Source organism: Trachypithecus francoisi, unplaced genomic scaffold (genome assembly GCF_009764315.1).
Source record: "Trachypithecus francoisi isolate TF-2019V2 unplaced genomic scaffold, Tfra_2.0 Lachesis_group1, whole genome shotgun sequence".
NCBI lineage: Eukaryota > Metazoa > Chordata > Mammalia > Primates > Cercopithecidae > Trachypithecus > Trachypithecus francoisi.
The window spans coordinates 18,002,018-18,025,519 of NW_022681454.1; positions in this window are offsets into that span (position 1 = coordinate 18,002,018).

A 23,502-nucleotide genomic window follows, 5' to 3' on the forward strand; every position below is an offset into this window, starting at 1 on the left:
TCTGTCGGGGGTGGGGGGTTACGGGAGGGATAGCATTAGGAGAAATACCTAATGTAGATGAGGGGTTGATGGGTGCAGCAAACCACCATTGCACGTGTATAGCTGTGTAACAAACCTGCACATTCTGCACATATATCCCAGAACTTAAAGTACAATTAAAAAAAAACTAAAAATAAAATAAAATAAAGGATGACTACCCTAAAAAAAATTGACAGGAAATATTTTATGATGTGCTTATTTCACATTGCATCCCTGTATCAAAACATTCCATGTATCCCATAAATAAATATAACTATTATGTACCCAAAAACTTAAAAATAAGAAAAAACCTTTAAAAAAAATCCCAGGAAATAAGAAGTGTTGGGAAGATGTGGAGAAATTGGAACACTTGTGCACTGTTGGTAATGTGTACTAGTGAAACCACTATGGAAAACAATATGGTAGTGTTTTAATCCGTTTTCATGCTGCTGATAAAAACATACCCCAGACTGGGCAATTTGCAAAAAGGAGAGGTTTATTGGACTTACAGTTACCACATGGTTGGGGGGCCTCACAGTCATGGCAGAAGGCAAGGCCGTGCAAGTCACATCTTACGTGAATGTCAGCAGGCAAGAAGAGAGCTTGTGCAGAGAAACTCCCATTTTTAAAACCATCAGATCTCATGAGACCCATTCACTATCACAAGAACAGCACGGGAAAGACTCCATGAGTCAATCATCTCCCACTGGGTCCCTTGCACAGCCCTTGGGAATTACGGGAGCTACAAGATGAGATCTGAGTGAGGACACAGAGCCAAACCATATCAGGCAGTTACTCAAATAATTGAAAATAGAATTATCATATAATTAAGCAATTCCACTTTTCGGTGTATACCCCAAATAATTGATACTAGGGCTTCAAAGAAATGTTCGTAGACTCATGTTTACGGTTGCATTGTTTGCAACAGTAAAAAGGAAGAACAGACCAAGTTTCTATTGGCAGATGAATGGATAAACAAAATGTGGTACATACATGCATATCAATGAAAGTTATTCATTCTTGAAAAGAAGGACATCTTGATGCATGTTTCATTATGGATGCACCTTGAAGACTTCATGTTCGTGAAATAAACTGGTCACAGAGAGATAAATGTTGTACAATTCTACTAACATGAAGTACCTAGATTAGTCAAATTCATACAGATGAAAAGTAGAATGATGGTTGCCAAAGTCTGGGAGGAGGAGGAAATGGGAAGCTTTTATTTAATGGCTAGAGATTTTCAGTTTTGCAAGATAAAAAAAAAAAATTGTAGATTGGTTTCACAACAACGTGAATTGATTGATTTTCTACTTCCTTACTGCTTGACCTCCCTGGATAGTTTGTCATTTTGCTTTGTTAGCATATGGGGGAATTCAGACTGGCTTCCATCATATTCTAAATGGAAAGGGGAAGAAGCCTTCTTCCTCTGCATGGGGCAGTATAGGAAGAGAGATGTTGCCTCCCTTCCACCCTTCCCCCTTCCAAGGAACTATAAAGATGCTTTTTCCTTGTCTCAGGTTCCTTGGACTCTCTTAATCAGAATCTGTCCATTCATTCATATTGCAGTTTTCATCTTGCCCATTTTCTAAAACTAATGAACATTACCTTTTTTTGATTTAAAAAAGTACAAAATATTGTTACACTTTTTTTCCATCTATAGGCAGTTGGATGCTATGTCAATTCATGCAAAAGCTACAAGAATTCTTCTGAAATTTCCTTTCACATCTCTAAGGCTCAGTTTCCTCTTCTGAGATTTTACTCCCTGAGGAAAGTATTCCCTATACAGATTATTGCTAAAACTACCTTCAAATAACTTCCTACACAAGAAAAAGAGACAGGTTTGATAGAAAACTATAATACAACATTGTTAGAAGAGGAAAAGTTTGAGAATTAACTTGAGTTTGAATCACAGCTGTTTATTTACTGTGTTTAAATGTTAGGTAAATAATTTAATTAAAACGGAATGCTATTCATTCTCTTTAAAAATGTTTAAAAATCATCTTGAAAGTTATTTTTGTTAATTAGGAATGATTTTTATATATACTAGTTAGTTGGTGGGGCTTGAACATGAATTTAGAACTGATTCTAAGACCTTAAGACTTGTTTTTTTAAATTACATATGAAAAATTATTTATAATGATGTCATTTACAGCTTTACGTAGCAGCAACATTTCTGTTTCTTGTTTTTAATCAGCATTTGCCTTCGCTCCATTCCTCCTTTCCTCTGTGTCCCTCTTTTTCTTTCTTGCTCCTGGTTTCAATGCATATTGCAATTACCAACTCTCTATGTCAGCTACTGTACTAGCTGCTTGGTATATAAGATAGAGCAGAATCAACGTAATTTTATCCTTCAAAATATTTTACAATCTACTAAGGAAAATGAAAAGTAAACAAGTAGAAAATTCAAAAATAAGTAACTGCAAATTGTGATAGTACTATAAAAATAATGAACAGAAAAATAACAGGAGGGGATTTACCTTTGGGATATCAGACTCAGATCATGCCCTACCCCAGATTTTCTTGAACCCACCTACCTCCTGAGACCAGTTCTCTCCCTCAATAGAAATCCCTGGTAGTTGCTGCACTATCTGCTAGTTGTGCAGGCTGCCTGGGCTTCCCCTGGGGTGAGATGTAGGCAGCAGCATGGCTTTCATTGTGCCTGGTGTGGGGAGTCCACAATAGCTCTGGCATCTAAAGCCCAGCCAGGCCAGGTCCATTCAGGCTCTTGCTTCTTCTACCCCTTCCAGATTCAAATAAAGCCCTGGGCCACAGAGTGTGGAATGTGGCTTCCAAGTACCTGCCTGAGAGGTAGTAACACAACCGGGAAATATGGGAGTGGTTTCCCAGTGGACGATTCTTGACTAATGAAAGACAGGAGACCAGAAGGAGCCAACAGATTCCTTCCCTTACTCCTCCAAAGACCTTCTTTGGAAGCACAAGGGTTCCAAGTGGTCTGCCTGAGCATTTTGTATGACAACATGCCTGATTGTGTTTGATTATGAAGCCAGTTGATAACATGGTTTTCCTCTCTCTCTCTATCTTAGCCTGGGTTTTGAAAGTAATAGAACTTGAGGCGATGTTGATATGCTCATGCTTTATTGAGGATGTAACCTCTGGAGAGGTTAGCAAGACTGAGAAAAAAAGGTAAATATAGCAAGAAAAGGAGAAAGCAAACCAAGTTGACACATTACCAAATGGCTACAGCCTCCCTGAAAACACAGCACCAGAATCTTATGGAATGGATCATGTGGGTTAGGGAAAACACATGGAAACACTGTGTTTTGAAACAGTCTTGGGAAAAGCAAGGGGGAGATTTATTTGTTAGATGCTTTTCACCTCTTGTTTTTCATTGGTCTACTTTTGCCCAAGGGACAGTAACTTCTCCATATTATGGGTGGTGTTACTCAGTGCCTCCTATATCTGGGAAAGCCAGAGCCTTCATAAATTCAATAAGGTTAAGCCCTTTTCACTGGAGATCCTGGCTCATGATAAAAGGGGAAGACACAGTTCATACCAATGCCTGGCACTTATTCCAGATGAGAATGGGACTGAAAGAAGCGTGAGGAGATACAGCATCAGGAATTAGTGGCCAGATCTCTTCATTAAGAAAGTGGTAAAGGAAATTGGTATGGGCAAATACTTGGTCTGGTCTACCCTTCTTTCCTGCCTTGCTTTGCTTTCACTCTTTCTTGATGTCCTGGAATTAAAACCCCAATCATGTATTAGTATATAAGCTTTGGTGTTCCTCTGGTTTTCTGTGCAACCTGAGTACAATAGGCAGTCACAAATATCATCCTTGCTAGCCAGGAATGACAAGAAGGAGCAAGCCACATGAGGAGTCAGAAAACACTATTCCAGACAGATAAGTGATCCCCTAATACTCTTACACACAGTAAATATATTTCCTTTATTTCAGTGATGCCTGAACTTGTTTTAATCCCTTGCATGCTTTAAAAGTTAACTAATTATCAACCTTTATGATTTAGTATTTTTATTTTATACTTCAATATCTTTCCATATTAACACTCGATCACTCATTGCCTCAACAAAGCATTGGCCTGACTACAGTCATTACTCTAATAATGAAAGACTGAGAATAAATACACTGAAGGGGAACTAGCTCAAAATGGGGCTCATCACTGGACAGAGGAATGATCGGACATTGTGGTTTTTGGAATGAAAATCTGAAAACATCATTTCTAATTCTGTCCATACTCTAAGGAACTCATAGATCTTCAGCATGAAACTCAACATCCTAAGCGTGGAAAGCAAGACAATGTGGCTCTCAGATCTGCAACTGCAGAAAGCCCAGATGACAGATGCACCCCTCTGCCAAGCTCTGAAATCTACCCCCATGTTCATACTGAGGCCATATCTCCAGGTGGATCATAGCCAAAAACTGAATGTGGAAGGGACGCAAGGACAGACATGCTCCTGGGAACTGAATGCTTACTTGGAGGCACAACTTTGGCTCACGATCTCCTTATAGGCTTTACTAAAACTTACCAAGAATTGCACAGTCTGTGACTTTTCTTGCCCAGTCTCTTGTCCTTCTCTCCCATTCACAGGGCTGAGATCTGCATTATGGTCTGGAGGCTGCCCCAGTCTCTCCTTTACCTCCTTATTTTTCTCACAAGTAATTTCTTCTCTTGCATATATAATTCTATCTTATATCTATTGCTTATAGGACCGGAATTAACATATTCGGGCTTGATCTTCCTCATCTGTGAAATGTGACTATAATTGTAACAGCCAAATTCTCAAGATTAACCTCTTAGCTTTCAGGACTGCTTATGTTTCATAAACGTAATTATTTTGAGAATATTTATGTATAATATTTATAACAGGAAGGAAAAGTAAGTAAACAAGTTTGTACTAAAACTCTACATCAATTCAATAGCTTTGTGAATAGAGTGATTAAAAAAACACAATTAGACTATTCAAAGTTCAGAAAAATTATGTAAAGTGCTGGTACCTAAACCACACTAGGAAGGAAGCATCATTGTCTACAAGTTAGTAATTATGGGTAAATCACTCGGAATAGTGTCTAGCATAAAAACAACTTAATAAATGTTCACTATTATTATATTGTTTCACTTGTTACCACTTCACTAAGCTGACTTTCAAATGGGTAAAGCTAGCACCCATTACATGAACAATATCTAAACAAGTTGGCATGGGCTATATTCCAAAAAAGTCTTATTTATGGTCACAGAAATTTTAATTTTATATAATTTTCACACATCACAAAGTATTCTTATTCTTTTAATTTTTTCTCATTATTTAAAAATGTTAACAAAAGATATTGCCAAACCATACTATGTTATAACTGGATCAAAACTCAGGGATGGGTGTAGGTAAAAAAAAGAGAGAGAGAGATAATAAATGTGCGGTGGGGGAAAAGGAAAAGAACAGAGTACGAGAGAGAGAGCTATAAAGACTTTCACCTTTGGCTTTGCACCTTGTGGAGTAGTGGTCTTAGTCGATTTGTGTTGCTACAAGGAATACCTGAGACTGATTAATTTATAAAGGCAAAGTTGTATTTGTCTCATGATTCTGCTGGCTGAAATCTGGCATCTGGTGAAAACCTGAGGCTGCTTTCACTCATGTACGAAGATGAAAGTGAAGCGGAGTCAGTGCATGCAGAGATCACTTGGTGAGAGAGGAAACAAGAGAGAGGGAAGGAGGCGCCAGGCTTTTTTTAACAACCAGCTCTTGTGGGAACTAATAAGAGTGAGAACTCACTCATCCTCCCTCAGGAGGGCATTAATCTATTCATGAGGGGTCCACATCATGATCCCATTAGGCCATGTCTTCAACACTGGAGATCAAATTTCAACGTGAGATTTGGAGGGGCCAGGTATCCATACTGTAGCATGGTCCAAGCCAACTAGATCTAAAGACAAGGTAAGGTAACCTAACTCTAGCTAACATTTTGGACATATAGATACACAAGAAGAATTGATCCTTTAATTCTGTTACTAAGTTGAGGTAGTCTAGATCAAGGATCAGCAAACTACAGACAGTGGACCAAATCCAACCTACCACCTGCTTTTGTATGTTCTGCAAGCTAAGAATGTTTTTATATCTCAAAATTGTTGAATAACATTTTGTGACATGTGAAAATTAAATAAAATTCAAATTTCCATGATTATACATAAAGTTTTACTGGAACACAGCCACGCCAATTTGCAGACATGTTGCTTTTGGCTGCTTTCTGGCTACAAGACAGTCAAGTAGTTGTAACAGAAACCACATTGCCCAAAAAACCTACAATATTTACAGTCGGGCCCTCTACAGAAAGTGTTTGGCATGTCCTGGTTAATATCCACATTCCAATATCACATTTTGGGGATCCACATTCTGGTTTGTAATTTTCAAAAACTTTGGACACACAGGACCCATTTCTAATGTTCAAGGAGAGACTTTGATGGGAAGTGCTGAGCCTCCTTTCTGAAGAGTGATATTAATAAAATTGTTTCAGTCAGCTGGTCTAGGAACAGGCAGTCTCCTGCCTGCAACATGTGCCAAGTGAATAAGCTTCCAAGAAGGTTACATTGTATGTCCTGCTTTCTGCCTGGAACATCTTGGTAATTATCAAACGGCTTCATTAAACATACTGGTTCCCTATCTTGTACTTCTGGTTTTGTTTTAGTTATATTTTTCCATTCTCTAAATAGATCCATGTATTCATTGCTTTGTCTTATTGTGTTGAATGTCACACTGAACTGTACCTAGACATTGACAGTTGAACAGCAGAATGGGATAAGCAGATTTGTAAAAAATTATCTAACAAATTTTCTTCTAAGGTACCGTGGAATCTGCATTCAACCCATTGATATATCCTGAAGGAGGCTTTCTACTGGCTTATTTCTAAGAATTTGTTGTCTTTCCTGATTTCAGCATTCAATTATTTTCTCTTTTTTTCCTTTTGATCTTTTTGGTGATTTTTGCGGTAGTCCTTTTCTTGTTCTTTGAAAAAGAAAAAAATAAAACATTGAAGAAAAAGAACAGAATTTTTAAGTAACATTTCTTATGCTTAAACTAAGTAAGGTGAAAGAAAGGAAGCTTGGAATAATCCAATTTTCTATTATAATTGGTATGGGCACTCACCCTTATAGCTATTTAAGCTTAAATGCAAGTGTTTATATTTTGCTTGTTTTAGTTTACATCTTCTCATCTACAGGAGGCTGTGTAATGCACCCTAAGTAAAGACACCATTTACATAGCTCACAGTCAAATGGAGACTCAAGGAGCATTATGAAAATCAAATTAGAGAAATCATGTAAAAATAACTTCCCTCTGACTCAATCTCAGCTGCATTTCATCTTACCCTACATTTTTGGGAACCTGTATATGCAGATAAATGTATGACTTCACAAGTTTGCCTGAAGTATATGAGAAAGACAAGGCTTTACACTTATTGAGCTGACAAGATCCTGAAACATTTTGACATCAGTTGCTTTGGCGACTTTAGGCTGAATCAATTCATTACACCCTGATATTAGTTGACATCCTGTGTGGATGTTTTATGGGAGGGGGATAGTCTACAAGCTGACATAGTCCTGACCCAGCAAATTCTCTGGGAACAAGAATTCCACTTGGATACATTCATTGCGATTTTTCTCAGCCTCAGGAGTGAATGTGTTGACATGTATATGCTTGTTCACCCTGCCAGCATTTACTAAGCACCAGCTATAAGTTAAGATCTCAGACATAAAGATGAATTAAGACATCTTTAATTTTCCCATGGTGTTTCGTGTCTAGTACAGAGATGACTTTTAATTCCTGCTACAAGGGGATGTTACTCAGGCTCTGAAAGATCTGCATACAAGTTTTGCCCACATACATGTGAAGAAAGAAAGACTTCTTAGAGAAGAGAATACTCATGCTTAGAACCTAGAGATGTGTGGGAGTAACCAGGAGAACAAGGACATATCATTCCAGAGAGATGGGGATGGATGGTAACTGGCTGCTGAAGATCTTTCCCCTGCCTTATCCACATACATAGTCATACCTTACAGTATTCCTGTCATTGTGTGATCCCTAACCATTGAGTCTGGACTGGCCCTTGGATTTACTCTTGGTCAATAGATTGTGGCAGAATTGTTGCTATGTGACTTCTGAGGCTTGATCCTAAGAAACGGTGTGGCTTTCATCTGGGCCTCTTTGAACTCTTGCTTTTAGATGTTGCCTCTTGAAAGCCACTTCAGAATTGCAACCTATTTGAGTCACTCACATTGTGAGAATACTGAGCCATTGGGAAGACTGGAGAATGAGACATCACACTGAGTAGGAGAGGCCAAGACCCTCAGCCTGAGGGCCCAGGTGTGCATGAAGAAGCTGTCTTGAAAGTATGTCTGCCAGCTCCTTCCACCTTAGCTGAAGTCACATGGAATTGAGCCATTCCTGAATTAATAATCCCCAAAAATATGAGCAAAATAAATGATTATTAAAAGCCTCAATATTTTAGGAGTGATTTCATATAGCAATGAACAACCAAAATAGAGGGTATATGTGCAAAAATGTTGAGCATGCAGGGTGTATGTTTAAAAAAATTATGACCTGGAAGTAGCAGGTAGTTCAGTAGATTTACATGGCCGGAGAAAGAATGCTAGCCGGAATATACTGGTATTGGAACATTTACAGCTACAAGTGTGGAAACACTAGTTCAATCTGAGTTTAGAGGTAAAGCTGACTTCAATCATGAATGAGACAAATTATTCAAATGAGGTCATGAAGTCTTTTTCTGATTCCTTTTCTACCACCACCTCCTCCTCCTGCTGCCCTTCTTCTTCTTCTTCTTCTTCTTCTTCTTCTTCTTCTTCTTCTTCTTCTTCTTCTTCCTCCTCTTCTTCTTCTTCTTCCTCTTCTTCTTCTTCTTCTTTGTCTTCGTCTTCGTCATCTTCTTTCTTCTTCCTCTTCTTCTTCTGCTTCTGCTTCTTCTGCTTCTTCTCTCTCTCTCTCTTTTTCTTCTGATCACTTTTTTCTACATACTGGAAAAGATGACAATAAGTAGCTTCAAATTTACACTATTTTAGCTTTATAATCTTTTTACTTGTGGTTCCAAACTGAGTAACCCAACAGTAGGACTCACTGGCTGGATATGGTTCATGTGTCCATCCCTGGATCAAACACTCTGGTTAGTAAAATGGGCTGTTGCATTTTACTAGGTTAAAGTCAACTTTTCTCCCCAGAAGTGGTGGATGCTGTGGGTAGCATTTCCACACAAATCAAATTAATAAAGCAAGGAAGAAGCCATTTCCCCAGGACACAGAGGATGTTAGACAACAGTTGTTCACTGCAGGAAGAAGAGCAGGAAGTAAATATATTACAGTAGATTTTTTTTTTTTTTATGGAAAGTGTTAGGTAAAGTCAGAATGTTTCCAAAGACTGATGTATATTGTTGTACAGCCACTTTAGTATGTCACTGATTAGATGTTCTTTCTTGGTTATATAGCCTGCCAAAGCCATGTACGTTGTTTTATTTAATTATTTGGCCTTACTTCACATTTTATACTAAAAAAATTAAAATGTTTTTCTCTTAGGAGGAAAATATTGCTACATTATAAACATTGCATTTGCTTCCAATTGTACAGATGATTTTGCATCAATAAAACCATATGCTTTCATTTGGCCTATTTACTACTCATCAGTGACACATTGTTTCAAGATGCTTGGTAAAGGAGGTTCCTCTACAGCTATGGTATTTTTCTGCCTTCATTCACTCATTCACTAAATATTTAATGAAATGTTTTTTTTCCTGGACTAGATATATGAAAGAAAGAAAGAAAAAGAAAGTAAAGAAAGAAAGAGATAATTGGCTTTGAGTTTTCCAGTAGCCACAAAAAATGAAGATGAATGCAGAAGGATGATCAACATTTGATTTTCCACAAAAGAAAACATAAAATCGAAGCTTCTTTAGCAACTAACTAAAAAAAGAAAAAAAAAAAAGACTTTTCTCATACAAAGGTTCATATAGAAGACACACTTAAAAAAGAGGTACATAATTATGTTTTTCATTACACCTTTCCTATAGAAAAAAATCTAGAAATGTTCTGAAACAAATAAGAAACAACTGCTACACACTCAACCACTTACCCAATAGTATATGAAGGAAGTATAATCACAAAGAATGGTGATGTTTCAGATGTGGTTGTTCTGTAGTGGATATACCCAGGGTGTTATCAGAACAAAGTGGGTGTTTTGCCAACAAATCTGGGTCTCAATGGCTTTATTCTCCTCAGGGGCCTACCCATGTTATGGAAGTCTGGCCACTCTGTTGTCAGATACACTGAAAGCAACTCGAGAGCAGATATGGACTGGGAAGTCCATCAATGCTGTTAGACAGCCATTCGTTCACTGTAGATAGGGCGGCGGGGGCAGCAGAAAGTCTTGTGGGAACAGAAGATGTGGGTGCCTAAGTTAGGATGCCTTCTTAAAGGCTGACTTCTTCCCAGCTGCCTGGCCTGGCTTTTAAAATACAAAGAAAGGGAAGTGAGATAAAGTGTTATTTCAAGGATTTCCTCCAGTAAAGAGGAAATTGACATTTTCTTCCATGTTAATTGGTTAGTCTCATTGACAGTTATCAGAAATATTACTCAGTGTGACTACACTGTATCTAGTAGGGTTAGGAGAAAAACCAAATGGCATATGAATCATTCTTGACAGTGATAAAGAGCTAATTAAGATGTGAGGTGAGGTGCGGTGGCTTAGGCCTATAATCCCAGCACTTTGGGAGGCTGAGATAGGTGGATCACCTGAGGTCAGGAGTTCGAGACCAGCCTGGCCAACATGGTGAAACCCCATCTCTACTAAATACGAAAATTAGCTGGGCATGGTGGCACATGCCTGTAATCCCAGCTACTCGGGAAGCTGAGGCAGGAGAATCGCTGGAATTGGGGAGGCAGAGGATGCCAAGATCATGCCATTGCACTCCAGCCTGGGTGCCAAAAAAAAAAAAAAAAGATGTGCACATGCACAAGAAGTATCAAGTATCAGGGAGCAGTTAGAGCAGACCCTGAGGACAGACAAACTGGATGGTGTGAATCCTGACACCACTATTTACTAATGCTTTCATCTTGAATAAGTTACTGAATCTCTCTGTGCCTCTGTGTCCTCATTTGTAAAACAAGGATAATTTTACATACTTCATGAAAGCGTTGAAAAGATTTAAAGAATTCATGTAAAGTACATGGAACAGCCACTGGCATGCAGGTCAAAAAATACATATGTTAATTTCCATTTGTTTTGTTTATGTAGCTTATTAACAACAGCAGTATTTTAGATAACTTCTCTTCTGATACCTATTGATCTCTATTTCCTGACTATCCCTATTCTCCCTCTCTCTTCATCTGTCTAAACTACTAATCTGCTTATCTTTACACATCAATATACAATCTCCCCAATCTCATAGGTTTGAAAACTTAGGCACAAAGAACTTTCAGCATCTCTGCCCCCAATTATCTCAAATTGTTCAAAATAGTATCAATTAAACTTATGGTGTGGTTAATTCCACTAACTGAGACTAAAGACACAGGCTAAATGTGTCGTGAGATATATTTTTCTTTAAAATCAGTGTTTCAAAGGTCATCAGCAGCCCCCTTGCTCACTAGGCTGGTTTTTTTTTAAATATGTGTACTTATTATTTTGAAGGAGTTGGCATACAGCTTTCACAAATACTGTATGCCATTGTAACATGTCAAGCAGTGCTTCTTCATAAGGCAAGGACATGAAAAAATTCAAATCACATTTAGAACATTTTTAGTCTACACAAATCAAGCACCTGAAACCTCCAACCTCCACATTCTGAAACATACTGGTATGGGACACTGTTTAAGAACATAGGCTTTACAGTCAGTATGCATAGGAACAAATCTGGCTTGGAAACTTATTAGCAGTGTGATCTATAGCAAGTTAATGATGCTCTCTTTGCCTAGTTTCCTTGACTGTAAAAGGAGGTACTAACAGTTCCCATCTCATAAGGTGATTGTGAGGATTAAATTAGTTAATAAATGGAAGGCACTTAGAAAAAGCACTTGACATCTACAGAGAAATTCATCTTTGCAATAATTTTTCTGCTCAAAAATCCCTATCAGTGAGGTTAAATGCAATCATTTATTTAGCCGTGCACTACAGGACTACGGCTCCCACCAGGCTTCTTTTGTGCCTCTCTCTATCTTACTTTTTTATTCTAGCCAGCTGAATCCTTTTAAGGCCCTCCAGTATGGTGACATCTTTCTACTCTTGTGGTTTTAGTGTTGGCGGGGTTTGTTGCCTGAAAACCTTCCTCTAGTTACATTTTCCTTCCAGGCTCAGATCTCAGCTGAATGTCAGCAACTCAAAGCAGAGGCTCCTAACCCCATGTGCTCCCTCACCACAATGCTGTGATGCCTCACTCAAGGGCCTTGCGTCCTTCACAGCATGTATCCCAGTGCACAGTTATTTTATTATTTGTTTGTTTTATTTCTTCTGCTTCCCTAGTAAATTATAAGCCCCAAGAAGTTAGAAAATTTTTCTGCCCTTTATACCACTTTTCAAAAACGAATAGATACAAGCCAAGTATAAGTTATGGATTAAATAGAACCTGACTATATTATTTTTTCCTTAGTTAAATATCAAACTTTTCTCTGACCTTATATCGTTTTTTAATCCACTGTCCTGAACGTTTTATGTAAGAGTGGCATAACCCACTTCAGGGTCTCTGAGCATATCAGTTTAGTTGCATAATACATAGATTCCTAAAATCTTAGAGTCTTAAAGGATCTAAGAAGTCTCATAGATCAATGTGCTCATATTACTGATGAGAAAGCAGATTCTTGCAGAGGAAGCGTGCCTTATCTCATACCATACACTTTATTAGGGACAACACTAGAAAAAATGTTAGGTCTTCTTTCTCCTTGTCCAGTGTTTTTTCCAAAGCATTAGAGTGTTTTAAAATCTCTTTTTCACAGTTCATTTTCTTTTAATATTTTAAGTCAGAATCACTGCATTAACTGCCTACTCTGTCTACCTAACCATTTCACTTTGGAGATATGTGAGAGAGGTTCCTACTCTTGAAAAACATGCATCTCATAGATACAAAATTTTCTATGATAATCACAATTTATCATTACAGGGACAACTATGCAGAGTCAAAGTAATAGCTCTCAGTTGAGTGTTTACTATGAACCCAGTCTTGCTCTCCGTGTGTTATATGAGTTAACTCATGGAATTGTCACAACTTTATGCAATAAGTATTATCACCGGTTCCATTTTACAAATTCAGAAACTGAGGCACTGTGTGAGCAACATTGCCAAGGTTCTCCAGTAGAGCAGGGATTTAAAAATTTGTCTCTCCAGAGAGCACTCTCTTAACTACACTGTTATCATGCCCTACACAATTCAGAGGAGAATGGAGTTTGGTGAAGAGGGGAGACTTCTTAAAGAATATTGATTTCAACTGGGCTTTGAGGGACCTGATAGATCCTTGGAATTTAGCCAATCTTCCTCCTACAATGATATCTCTTAGTAGCACATTGTGACAGAGAGTTTCCTTTTTATGCTTCCTGTACATGTTCATGTTCATGTTTAGCAAATTTGGAGTGGCCTCTTTATTTTTGTTCATCCATGTACTTCTATTGTCAGATCAGATTTTATAGTGGTAGCCCAAAACATTTCTTCAGCAGGGTATTAAAGATTGGCACCAGAGTATTCCTGTGACTTGTTCTGATTTCTCGTGTGAGGCCGTGTTTATCCACTATGCCAGACAACTAGCTTATGGCCATTGTTTTATTTAGCCCTCAGTTTTCATGGTGACTCTCAGTGATGTTTGGAGACTCAGGGTAAATCTCATCCCCATGTTTCCTACTGCATGCAGGTCACATATCATTCAGTGCACATGAACTCATTTGTTATGGCTAATTTTATGCATCAACTTGACTGGGGCACAAAATGTGCCCTTTTTTATCTGGCCTAAATGATTGAACCAAACATCCCATCTCATCCTCTCCTGTCCTTATGCCCCAGGATTCTTTAGGTGCCACTTCACCAACTGGAAACCTCTATGCCAGTGGTGCCTCTGCTGGAGTTTCACTGGAGCCTGCTGGGCTTGCTTCACCTACTCAGCCCAGGAGGCTGCACTCAGCTTGCACTACCAGCCTGGATCCCACGCCCGTCAATGGCGAGCTAGGTACAGAGGGTGAAGAGTGTGTGAATGGACAAGTGTGGGGTTTGGCCACAGTGCACAGCCCTGCACGCCAGCTGCTGTGGCAGGGTGGGCAGCTCCAGGCAGTGGCATACTGGGGGAAACCACCCCCAATATTTCTGTGTAGGTTCTTTCTATTTTCCATAAATGTCAGCTGGGTGAGAAATAGAGAGAGAGAGTATAAAGAGAGGAATTTTACAGCTGGGCTGCCAGGGGTGACGTCACATATTGGTAGGACCGTAATGCCTACCTGAGCCTCAAAACCAGCAAGGTTTTATTAAGAGTTTCAAAAGGGGAGGGGGTGTAAGAACAGGGAGTAGGTACAAAGATCACATGCTTCAAAGGGCAGAAAGCAGAACTATTAATAAGGGTCTAACAAAGATCACATGCTTCTGAGGGAACAGGAAAAAGGGCAAAAGCAGAACTATTGATAAGTGTCCAACAAAGATCACAAGACAAAGGGCAAAAGCAGAACTACTGATAAGGGTCTATGTTCAGTGGTGCACGTATTGTCTTGATAAACATCTTAAACAACAGAAAACAGGGTTCGAGAGCAGAGATATGGTCTGACCGTAAATTTACCAGGGCTGAGTTTTTCCCCACCCTAGCAAGCCTGAGGGTACTGCAGGAGACCAGGGCGTATCTCAGTCCTTATCTCAACTGCATAAGAGAGACATTCCCAGAGTGGCCATTTATAGACCTCCCCCCAGGAATGCATTCCTTTCCCAGGGTATTAATATTAATATTCCTTGCCAGGAAAATAATTCAGCGATATCTTCCCTACCTGCACATCCATTTATAGGCTCTCTGCAAGAAGAAAAATACGGCTGTTTTTGCCTGACCCCACAGGCAGTCAGACCTTATGGTTGTCTTCCCTTGTTCCCTAAGAATTGCTGTTATTCTGTTCTTTTTCAAGGTGCACTGCTTTCATATTGTTCAAACATATGTTTTACAACCAATTTGTACAGTTAACATAATTATCACAGTGGTCCTCAGGTGACATACATCCTCAGCTTACGAAGATAACAGGATGAAGAGATTAAAGTAAAGACAGGCAAAAGAAATTATAAAAGTATTATTTGGGAACTGATGAATGTCCATATTAAAATGAAATCTTCATAATTTATGCTCCCCTGCCATGGCTCCAACAGGTCCCTCTGTTCAGGGTCCCTGACTTCCCACAACAGTGGAACACACACAAGCTCCATGCGAGACTCTTGCTGGATCAGGCACACTTCCAGCAGCTTCTGCTGTGGTCACCAGTGTCTGGATGAGGGGAAGGTGGTGGTACCCAAAAACTCAAAGATACTAGCAACCTTGAAGCCCCAAGGGAGTATTACAGCATGTTACAGCTCTGGCTCAGGGAGTTCCAAGGTCTGGGCCCCCAGAAGAGTGGCAGGTCTTCCCCCATACTCCAGCTAACAGGAGCATGTCACTGCCTGCAGTTCAGCAGGCCAACCAGGAGTGTGTTTCATCTTGTTCGTGTCATAGCTCATTCAGTACCACTGCCCCACTCCAGCCCATGGCTCCTGGGCTGGTCCAGCATCCTGGCCACTTCCTGTCATGTGAGGCAGCTGCCTGGTGCTGGTGGAGGGCAGGAAGAGTACAGTGTTACAGTTCCTGTGGCACCTGCCATTTGTGGACCCTGGCTTCTTGTCCTATGTACAAGAAGAATGAAGTTATATGGACAACCAAAGAGTGAGCAAGGTGGAGAAGAGTTTTATTGAGCAAAAGAACAGCTCTCAGCAGAGAGGGGACCCAAAGTGGGTAGGCCCTACCTGAAGACCGGTAGTTCCAATTTATGACTGAGTCTGGAGTTTTTATGGGCTCAGATGGGGGCGTGAATGCTGATTGGTCCATAGGCAGGTCTGGAAAAAGCATCATTTGATTGGCTAAAAGGCATGGAGGAAGTTCTCACTCCAGGTTGTGGACTCTACTCAGAGCCGGCAGTCTGGTTTTCAGGATTCAGGCTGTCTTTTTCCCTGAAGTTTGAGTTTCAGTGGAAACTTGCCCCTTTCTGCCTAAGAATTTGTCTGCCTTCTACTGCTGTCACTTGGGCAAAGATTTATACCATCATCTCACCTGGTTTTCAGGACTTCAGACTTGGATTGAATTATACCACCAGCTTTCCCAGACCTCCAGCTTACAAACAGCAGACAGATACCTGGACTTGTGAGGCTCCATAATCATGTGAGTCAATTCCTCATTTTAAAAAAAGCTATCTATCTATCTATCTATCTATCTATCTATCTATCTATCTATAATCTGTAAATCATCTATCTAATCTCCAATTTCTCTGGAGAACTCTGAATATGTCCTGGAACCTTCTCCCTGTTACAGAAGCCAAACAAAACCTAAGCATAAGCTCTTGTTCACCTCCAACACTTCCATTCCTTTTACAGTTCACTGAGATGCAGATCATCACAAATTTATTTTCTTTTAGTATATTATGTAGGTTTGTAATATAGAAGAGGTATTAAGTCAGATTTCTCATGAAAAACATTCTTCCATCTTGCTAAAAATTTACATAATTTTGATTTATAGGGTACAATGACTTTTTTCCACAGGCTTGGCCTCAGTTAATCATAAGGACCTGGTAGATTAAATATTACTATTTTTAAACCTACAAATGGAGAAAGTGACTCAGTGATTTTATGATTAAGCTTATAGAGAGGTAGGGCTGGGGCCTAAATATGTCTCCTCTTCCCATTAAGCTTAAGTTAGAGTGGCCAGGAACAAGGAGTAGGAAGTAACATAATGGGGAATTGCACTCAGACTCCACTGCTTATTATTGTGAGACTATGGGCATTTCCTCTCAGCACTTCAGTTTTGTCATCTGCAAAATGCAGTAATTGCTTTTACAACAAACCGTTGCTTATGTGACACATTTATACAACACTGGGCCTTTTTCAAATGTGATTCAAATGGTCATCATTATTAGTTTTTATAGCTAGTTATCACTCCACTGCCTGTAGTTGGGTTAAATTTTCAATTCAGCCTGGAATTAAAGTGTATTAACAATCTGAACTGACTTGTGAAATGCTTTTTAAACTAACAACTACTTTCCGTCCATATTCCAGAATTGAGTAAATTCTCCATTGCCTTTCATTGGCTCAGAAATAGTCATATTGGTTCAGGAACCTGGCAAGTGCAGAACTATGTCATGATTGGATTTGGGTTCATAGAGATTATTTTATTGTCAAGGGTGACATGCTTCCCTTCCCTGGTTTCCCACAAGATTTTATGAAAGCTTATCATATTTTATATTACTAATAAAGTCTTCAGTTTACCATGTGGACAAAGATTCAGTGGTATATGTTATCCTGTAAGGTCCTCTTGTTTTTCAGCAAACAGTGCCAAACAAGCCTAGTATATATTTTTGGTGGTCATTAATGGTACTCACTTTTGTGTTTTTGAAGGACTGCCTATAAACAGTGTTTTTAAATTTTAACATGTATGGGAATCACTGGAAGCTCGTGTTAAAATGCAGGCTCTGATTCATAGGTTTGGAATGAGATTCTGCATTTCTAATCAGAACCCAAATGATGCCAATGCTGCTGGCCTGTAGATCAAACTTTGAGTAACAAGACTCTAATAATTCCTTAAACTAAGAGCTTTAAAAATATACACATGATAGGGCCCTACTTTTAGAGATTATGATTCACTCAGACTGGGATCAGATGTCTATAATTTAAAAATATCTGTACAGATAATTCTAATAATATGTCTTGTTTTGGAACTGGCAAAATATATTCTAATGATAAATGTTTTGATTAATCCAGGTCCAGTCTACCTTTGCAGCCTACCCTTTACACCTTGTTCTTAGTCTACGCTGCAAGGACATCAAATTACTTATAATTCTTTGAATATACTGTCACTTTATGGACGATTTCCTTTGATTAAAAATATTATATTTCACTCTGTTTCTTGGCGAAATAACTGCTTATTCTTAAATAGCCAGCTCCACTATCACTTCCTCCAGGGAACCTTCCCTGATGTTCTAGCCTGGTGGTTCTGAAATAGGAGCAATTTTGTCTTTCTGCCACCTTAGGAGCATTTAATAACTTCTGGAGACATTTTTGGTTGTCACAACTTGGGGGAGGGAGGTTGCTGGCATCTGGTAGGTAGAAAACAGTTAAATATTCTATAATATATAGAACAGTACCCCCCTCCAACAACCAAGAATTATCTAGCCACAAATATCACTATTACTACGGTTGAAAAACCCTTCTCTAGGCCGAGTTAGACTCCCCTCTCTTAAGTGCTCCCTGATTGCTTCTATTCTGTTACTTATCACACTTAACTTTTTGTGGTCTGTTTTTATTTTTGTCCAATAGCATGTTAAGTCCTAGGATGAGGGAGAAATTGTTCCTTTGATCTCTATTTTCTCTCAGTGGATATTGTGTGTGTGTGTGTGTGTGTGTGTGTGTGTTTGCGTATGTGTGTGTGTGTGTATGTATGTGTATATATGTGTGTGCATGTGTTTGTATGATATATATATATATGATTGCATATAACTACTTTTCAAATAAATGGGTAAATAGATCCTTGAATTTACAAATAAACTCATATGCAGTGTTTTGTAGTGGGCAGATGGGCTAACCCAAGCATTTAGACAGATTCATGGACTCTGGCTTGGGTGAGATGTTACTCTGGCTTGAAAGGTATAATATCAAGTCATCAATCACCAACCATAGAGTTAACCTCCTGAGAAAAAAACTTTATTTATCGTTCGCCAATTGGAAAGAATACAATTGACTTGAACCAGCTGGCTTTAGCATCTCTGAAAGGCTGTGACCCATTTAATCAGTTTGGAATGCATCCCTAACTTTGAAGGTAGATCAGAAAGGATGGCAACCATGGACTAAGTCAGCTAGGCCCACAATCTCCCATTTAAAGTATTTGATGTAAGAGACACAATGATTAAAAAAGCAAAAGCTATGTGACTGGGGTCAAGGGTAAGAGTAGGAAGATGGGTTATTCCTTCTGATTTCAAAAACTGACAAACTGTGTTTAGTTTGGAAAGACCTGAAAAACCTCACATAACTCAGCCTGTGCTCCATTTCATCAGAAGTACAGGGAAATAATGAAGTCTGCAGTTCCTGCTTTCTGTCTGTCATCTAAGCCATTCCAGGGATAATAATCCTGGGTAGTGTCTTTCAGCTGGAGCCATTTCCCTGGAGAGACGGAGTTATTGCAAGCTTATATACTTTCTCCTACCTGGTTTTGATTTTCCCTCTTCCTAATGCGATTTCACTGATCTCTTGGAAATGAGACAAATAAGCGAAACTCTTTGTTGCTCACGCTTTCTAAACTTGCTCTGTAAATTGTCCTACTTACTATACCTTGTGTAAAATTCAGGTCTAGGAGATTGGAAATGGCCTCTTACATTTGTAGGACATATTCCTCCTGAAGCACACACATGACTTGCTTTATTTTATTCTCGCTTTAGCATAGCGATTCACTTGTCTTTCCATTGCTCCAAATGCCAACCCCTCCATAATCTTAATTTCAAGTATCCTTTCTCTCTTCTTGCTTTTAGAGCTCATTCCCTTTGATAACCCCATTCAATATTTCCTGAAGCTCACTAAAACTCAGAATTCATTGACACTCCCTTTTACTCTCACCCTTCTGCTCTTGACCTCACTTCATCAGCATTGATTCCAAGGTCTGTTTCTTATCCCCTTTTGATACCCTTCCGTCCCTCCACAGTTCTCTCTTTATTGTATTAGCTGGTGTAAATACCAACCCTCCTTAATTCTAATACTCTTCCCTTTCTAGATATGTACCTGAACAGCTGAAATAGGCTTCCTTCTCGTCCACCTAGCCACACACACACAGACACAGACACACACACAGGCACATTAATGTTTACTAATTTTCCTTCAAATTTATGATCACCCTGTGCCTCTAAACACTGCTTCAAAATCCAACTAAACTCTCTAACCCAGGGGGTGCCAAATGTTTTCTATAAAGGTTCAGATACTATGTATTTTAAGCCTTGGGGGCCACACAGTCCTGTTACAATTTGGCACTCATAGCAGGAAAGCAGTTATTGACTGTACACAAACAAATGGGCGTGGCTGCCTTCCAAGGAAGGCAGCTTGTTTAGAAAAACAAGCTGTGGCCGGATTTGGCCCATAAGCTGTAGTCTGATGACCCGGCTCTAGACCATTCAGTCTTCCATTATTCTAAATGACTATTTTATATCTTCTCTCTTTTCTTAAACCTTTTATACTTATGTTAAAAGAAAAACTTAGTCAAATTTAATTCATTAGAGTTTAATTGAGCAAAGAACGATTCATGAATCAGTCAGCCTCCAGTGCCAGAGTAGGCTCAAAGAGACTCCAGAGCAGCCACGTGGTAAAATAAGATTTATGGACAGAAAAAGGAAAGTGAGGTACAAAAAACAGAAGTGAAGAACAGAAATAGCCAATTGGTTACAGCTCTGTGTTTGCCTTATCTGAACACAGTACGAACCGTTGGCCCCCCATGATTGGCCAAAACTCGGTGAGTAGGTTATAGTCTGTTTATGACCATTTAGGTTATAGTTCACTATGTACAGAGAAACCTTTAGGCTGAACTTAAAATATGTAAGGAGATAGCTTTAGGCTAAATTTGATTTAATGCTTACTTCCCACACCATGACAAGTCTTTGCTATTAACTTTGTTCTCTATTAAAATATTAAAAGCAATTGAAGAGGAAAAATTGTATCTTTCATCCTCCCTAGATATGTGTTCATTTTACTTTGCATTCCTTCGATTACAGTAGATAAAATACTGTGTTTTTCTCTGAGGCCAACCCCACCTCTTGTGCACTGGATCTTGTCTCCTCTCCTTTACTGAAGGCAGTGGTCCAGTAATCCACTCCTCTCTTTCCTGCGCTATTAATTTTTTCTTCTTTCCTTGGTTGGTTATTTATATAAGCATATTAATATGCTGCACTCACTGCCATCTTTAAAAAAGAAAAAAACAAAAAACAAAAAACAAAAATCCCTTGACTTCACATTCCTTTTTAGTTACTGCCCCATTTCTCTGCTCCCTTTAGAGCGAATCAGTGAGCCATTTATTCTCATTATCTCTCTTCCCTTTCCTCCTGTTCTTTCTGGAACCCACTCCCCTCAGATTTCCATCCCCACTATTCCACTAACGTGACTCACTATATTTGAACTATCCCACTTACCTTCTCACTGTCAACATCAATATTCGCTATTTCAATCCTTATTTTTGTGCAAGTCTGAGCCATATATAAGGTAATTGATAATGGTATCCTCTTTGTCACATTGCCTTCATGTGGCTCCTGGGATCTGCTTCCTTTTTGGCTTCTTACATCTTTGCCTGTTTCCTCCCTGGTTCATGATTTAATGACCTGCAGTTCAAATGCTGTCTTCTCAGAAACCTTTCCCAATCACCCGACATGAAACAGCAACCCCACCACTGCTCGCATCTCCCTTACGCCCTGTATTACACTCATAGTATTAATACTTAGCACCATAGAACCCGTATGTCTGTGCTCATTGTCTTTGCTTCCCTCCCCTAGAATCAGCTCTGTGAGTGCAAGGATAATGCTCTGTTCACTGTTGTGTTCCTAACACCTAGAACAATTTCCGGCATGTAGCAGACACTTAATAAATAGTTGTCAAATGAATAAACAAATGAATCTTTTATTGTACTTACTTATTTTTTTGAGACAGAGTCTCACTCTGTTGCCAGGCTAGAGTGCAGTGGTGTGATCTTGGCTCACTGCAATCTCCACCTTCTGGGTTTAAGTGATCCTCCTGCCTCAGCCTCCCAAGTAGCTGGGGCTACAGGCACATGCCACCATGCCCAGCTAATTTTTTTGTAATTTTAGTAGAGACGGGGTTTCACCATGTTGGCCAGGATGGTCTCGATCTCTTGACCTCATGATCCACCCACCTCAGCCTCCCAAAGTGCTGTGATTACAGGTATGAGCCACCGTGGCCAGCCACAAATGAGTCTTTTAAAGTTCTACACACAACCACACGAGATGCTCCTAGTCACCTATTGAGCACATTATCCACCACAGAGAAGTCTAAAGCTCAAAGGAGTTAGGTGATCTGTGCAAAATCACGTCACAGATGAGAAAAAAAATCCACTTTGTTTTTTGAGATATGGCCATCCATTCTATGTTTAATATCCCAAACATGAGACTCCTGCAGAACCCTATCCTATTCCACTCTTGAAGGGTTCCATCTATTAGAAATTTCCAAACTAATATTCTTTTCCTATTCCCTACTCAGTCTGACCAAAATTCTATATTTTACCAAAATTATCCAAATTCATCTTTAAACAATTTATGTGTATGGTACCCAAATTTTCACAAGCTAGACATGACTATTTTATAAGTCAAGAGACAAAGGATAAGAGAGTGCAACTCTCATGGCAACTGGAGCTATTAAACATCAGAGCTTGGACCTATTTACACCCATGTTTTTTTGTCTCTAATGACCAAGCTCTTAGCTAGTATCTCACGCTCGCAGTAATTTTGAATGAAGGAAGGAAAGAGGAAGAAAACAGTAGAATAAATGAAACATCACATCCATGATCTATCATTTGATCCAGCCTGGCCTGCTAGATAGAGAATAATTATGCCCATTCCCTAATGACCTTGACAATCTTTGAAGAGGACAACTCTGATCCCACCAAGGATCTTTGGCAAGATTGTCTCACTGTCTTGGTCACTACTGAACTCTGTGACCTTTAGCTGGCTCATTTTGGCAGGCCTAGGAGTGTGATCTCTGACTACTGTGGGTTCGAGGCAGTAGAGTATAGGAATACTGGTTAAGGTCGTGGGTAGTTTTGAGTGATATCTGGCTCCAGCACCCACTGGCTGTCTGCTTTTCATCCAGTCACTTGATCTCTATGTGAATTTGTTTTTCACCTGCAAAATGGGGTTAATAATGTGCCTTATGTTTCTTAAGAGAATTGAACTAGTCAATATTTGTGAAGTGCTTAGGAAAGTGCCTGGTACACAGTAAACTTTCAAATTATTTGCTAAGTAAACTGATTTATCTCTGCCTCTCTTGCATCTTAGCTTAGCAATACAATAAAAGATACCTGGGTTTTGTGGTGGGTGATTTGGAAAAAGCGCAGAGGAGACAATTTTGACTTTGTCTGCCTGAGGTCGATATTTTCTTCTGACTGATTTGACCTGTCAATTCAAAGAAGAAAAAGAAAATATTACCAAATACCTAGTTAGTTCAGTTAAACATCACTTTGGCTGATTATTTTACATTAAACTGACTGGCACATTGCCTGAAGATATCAAAATTGATTTT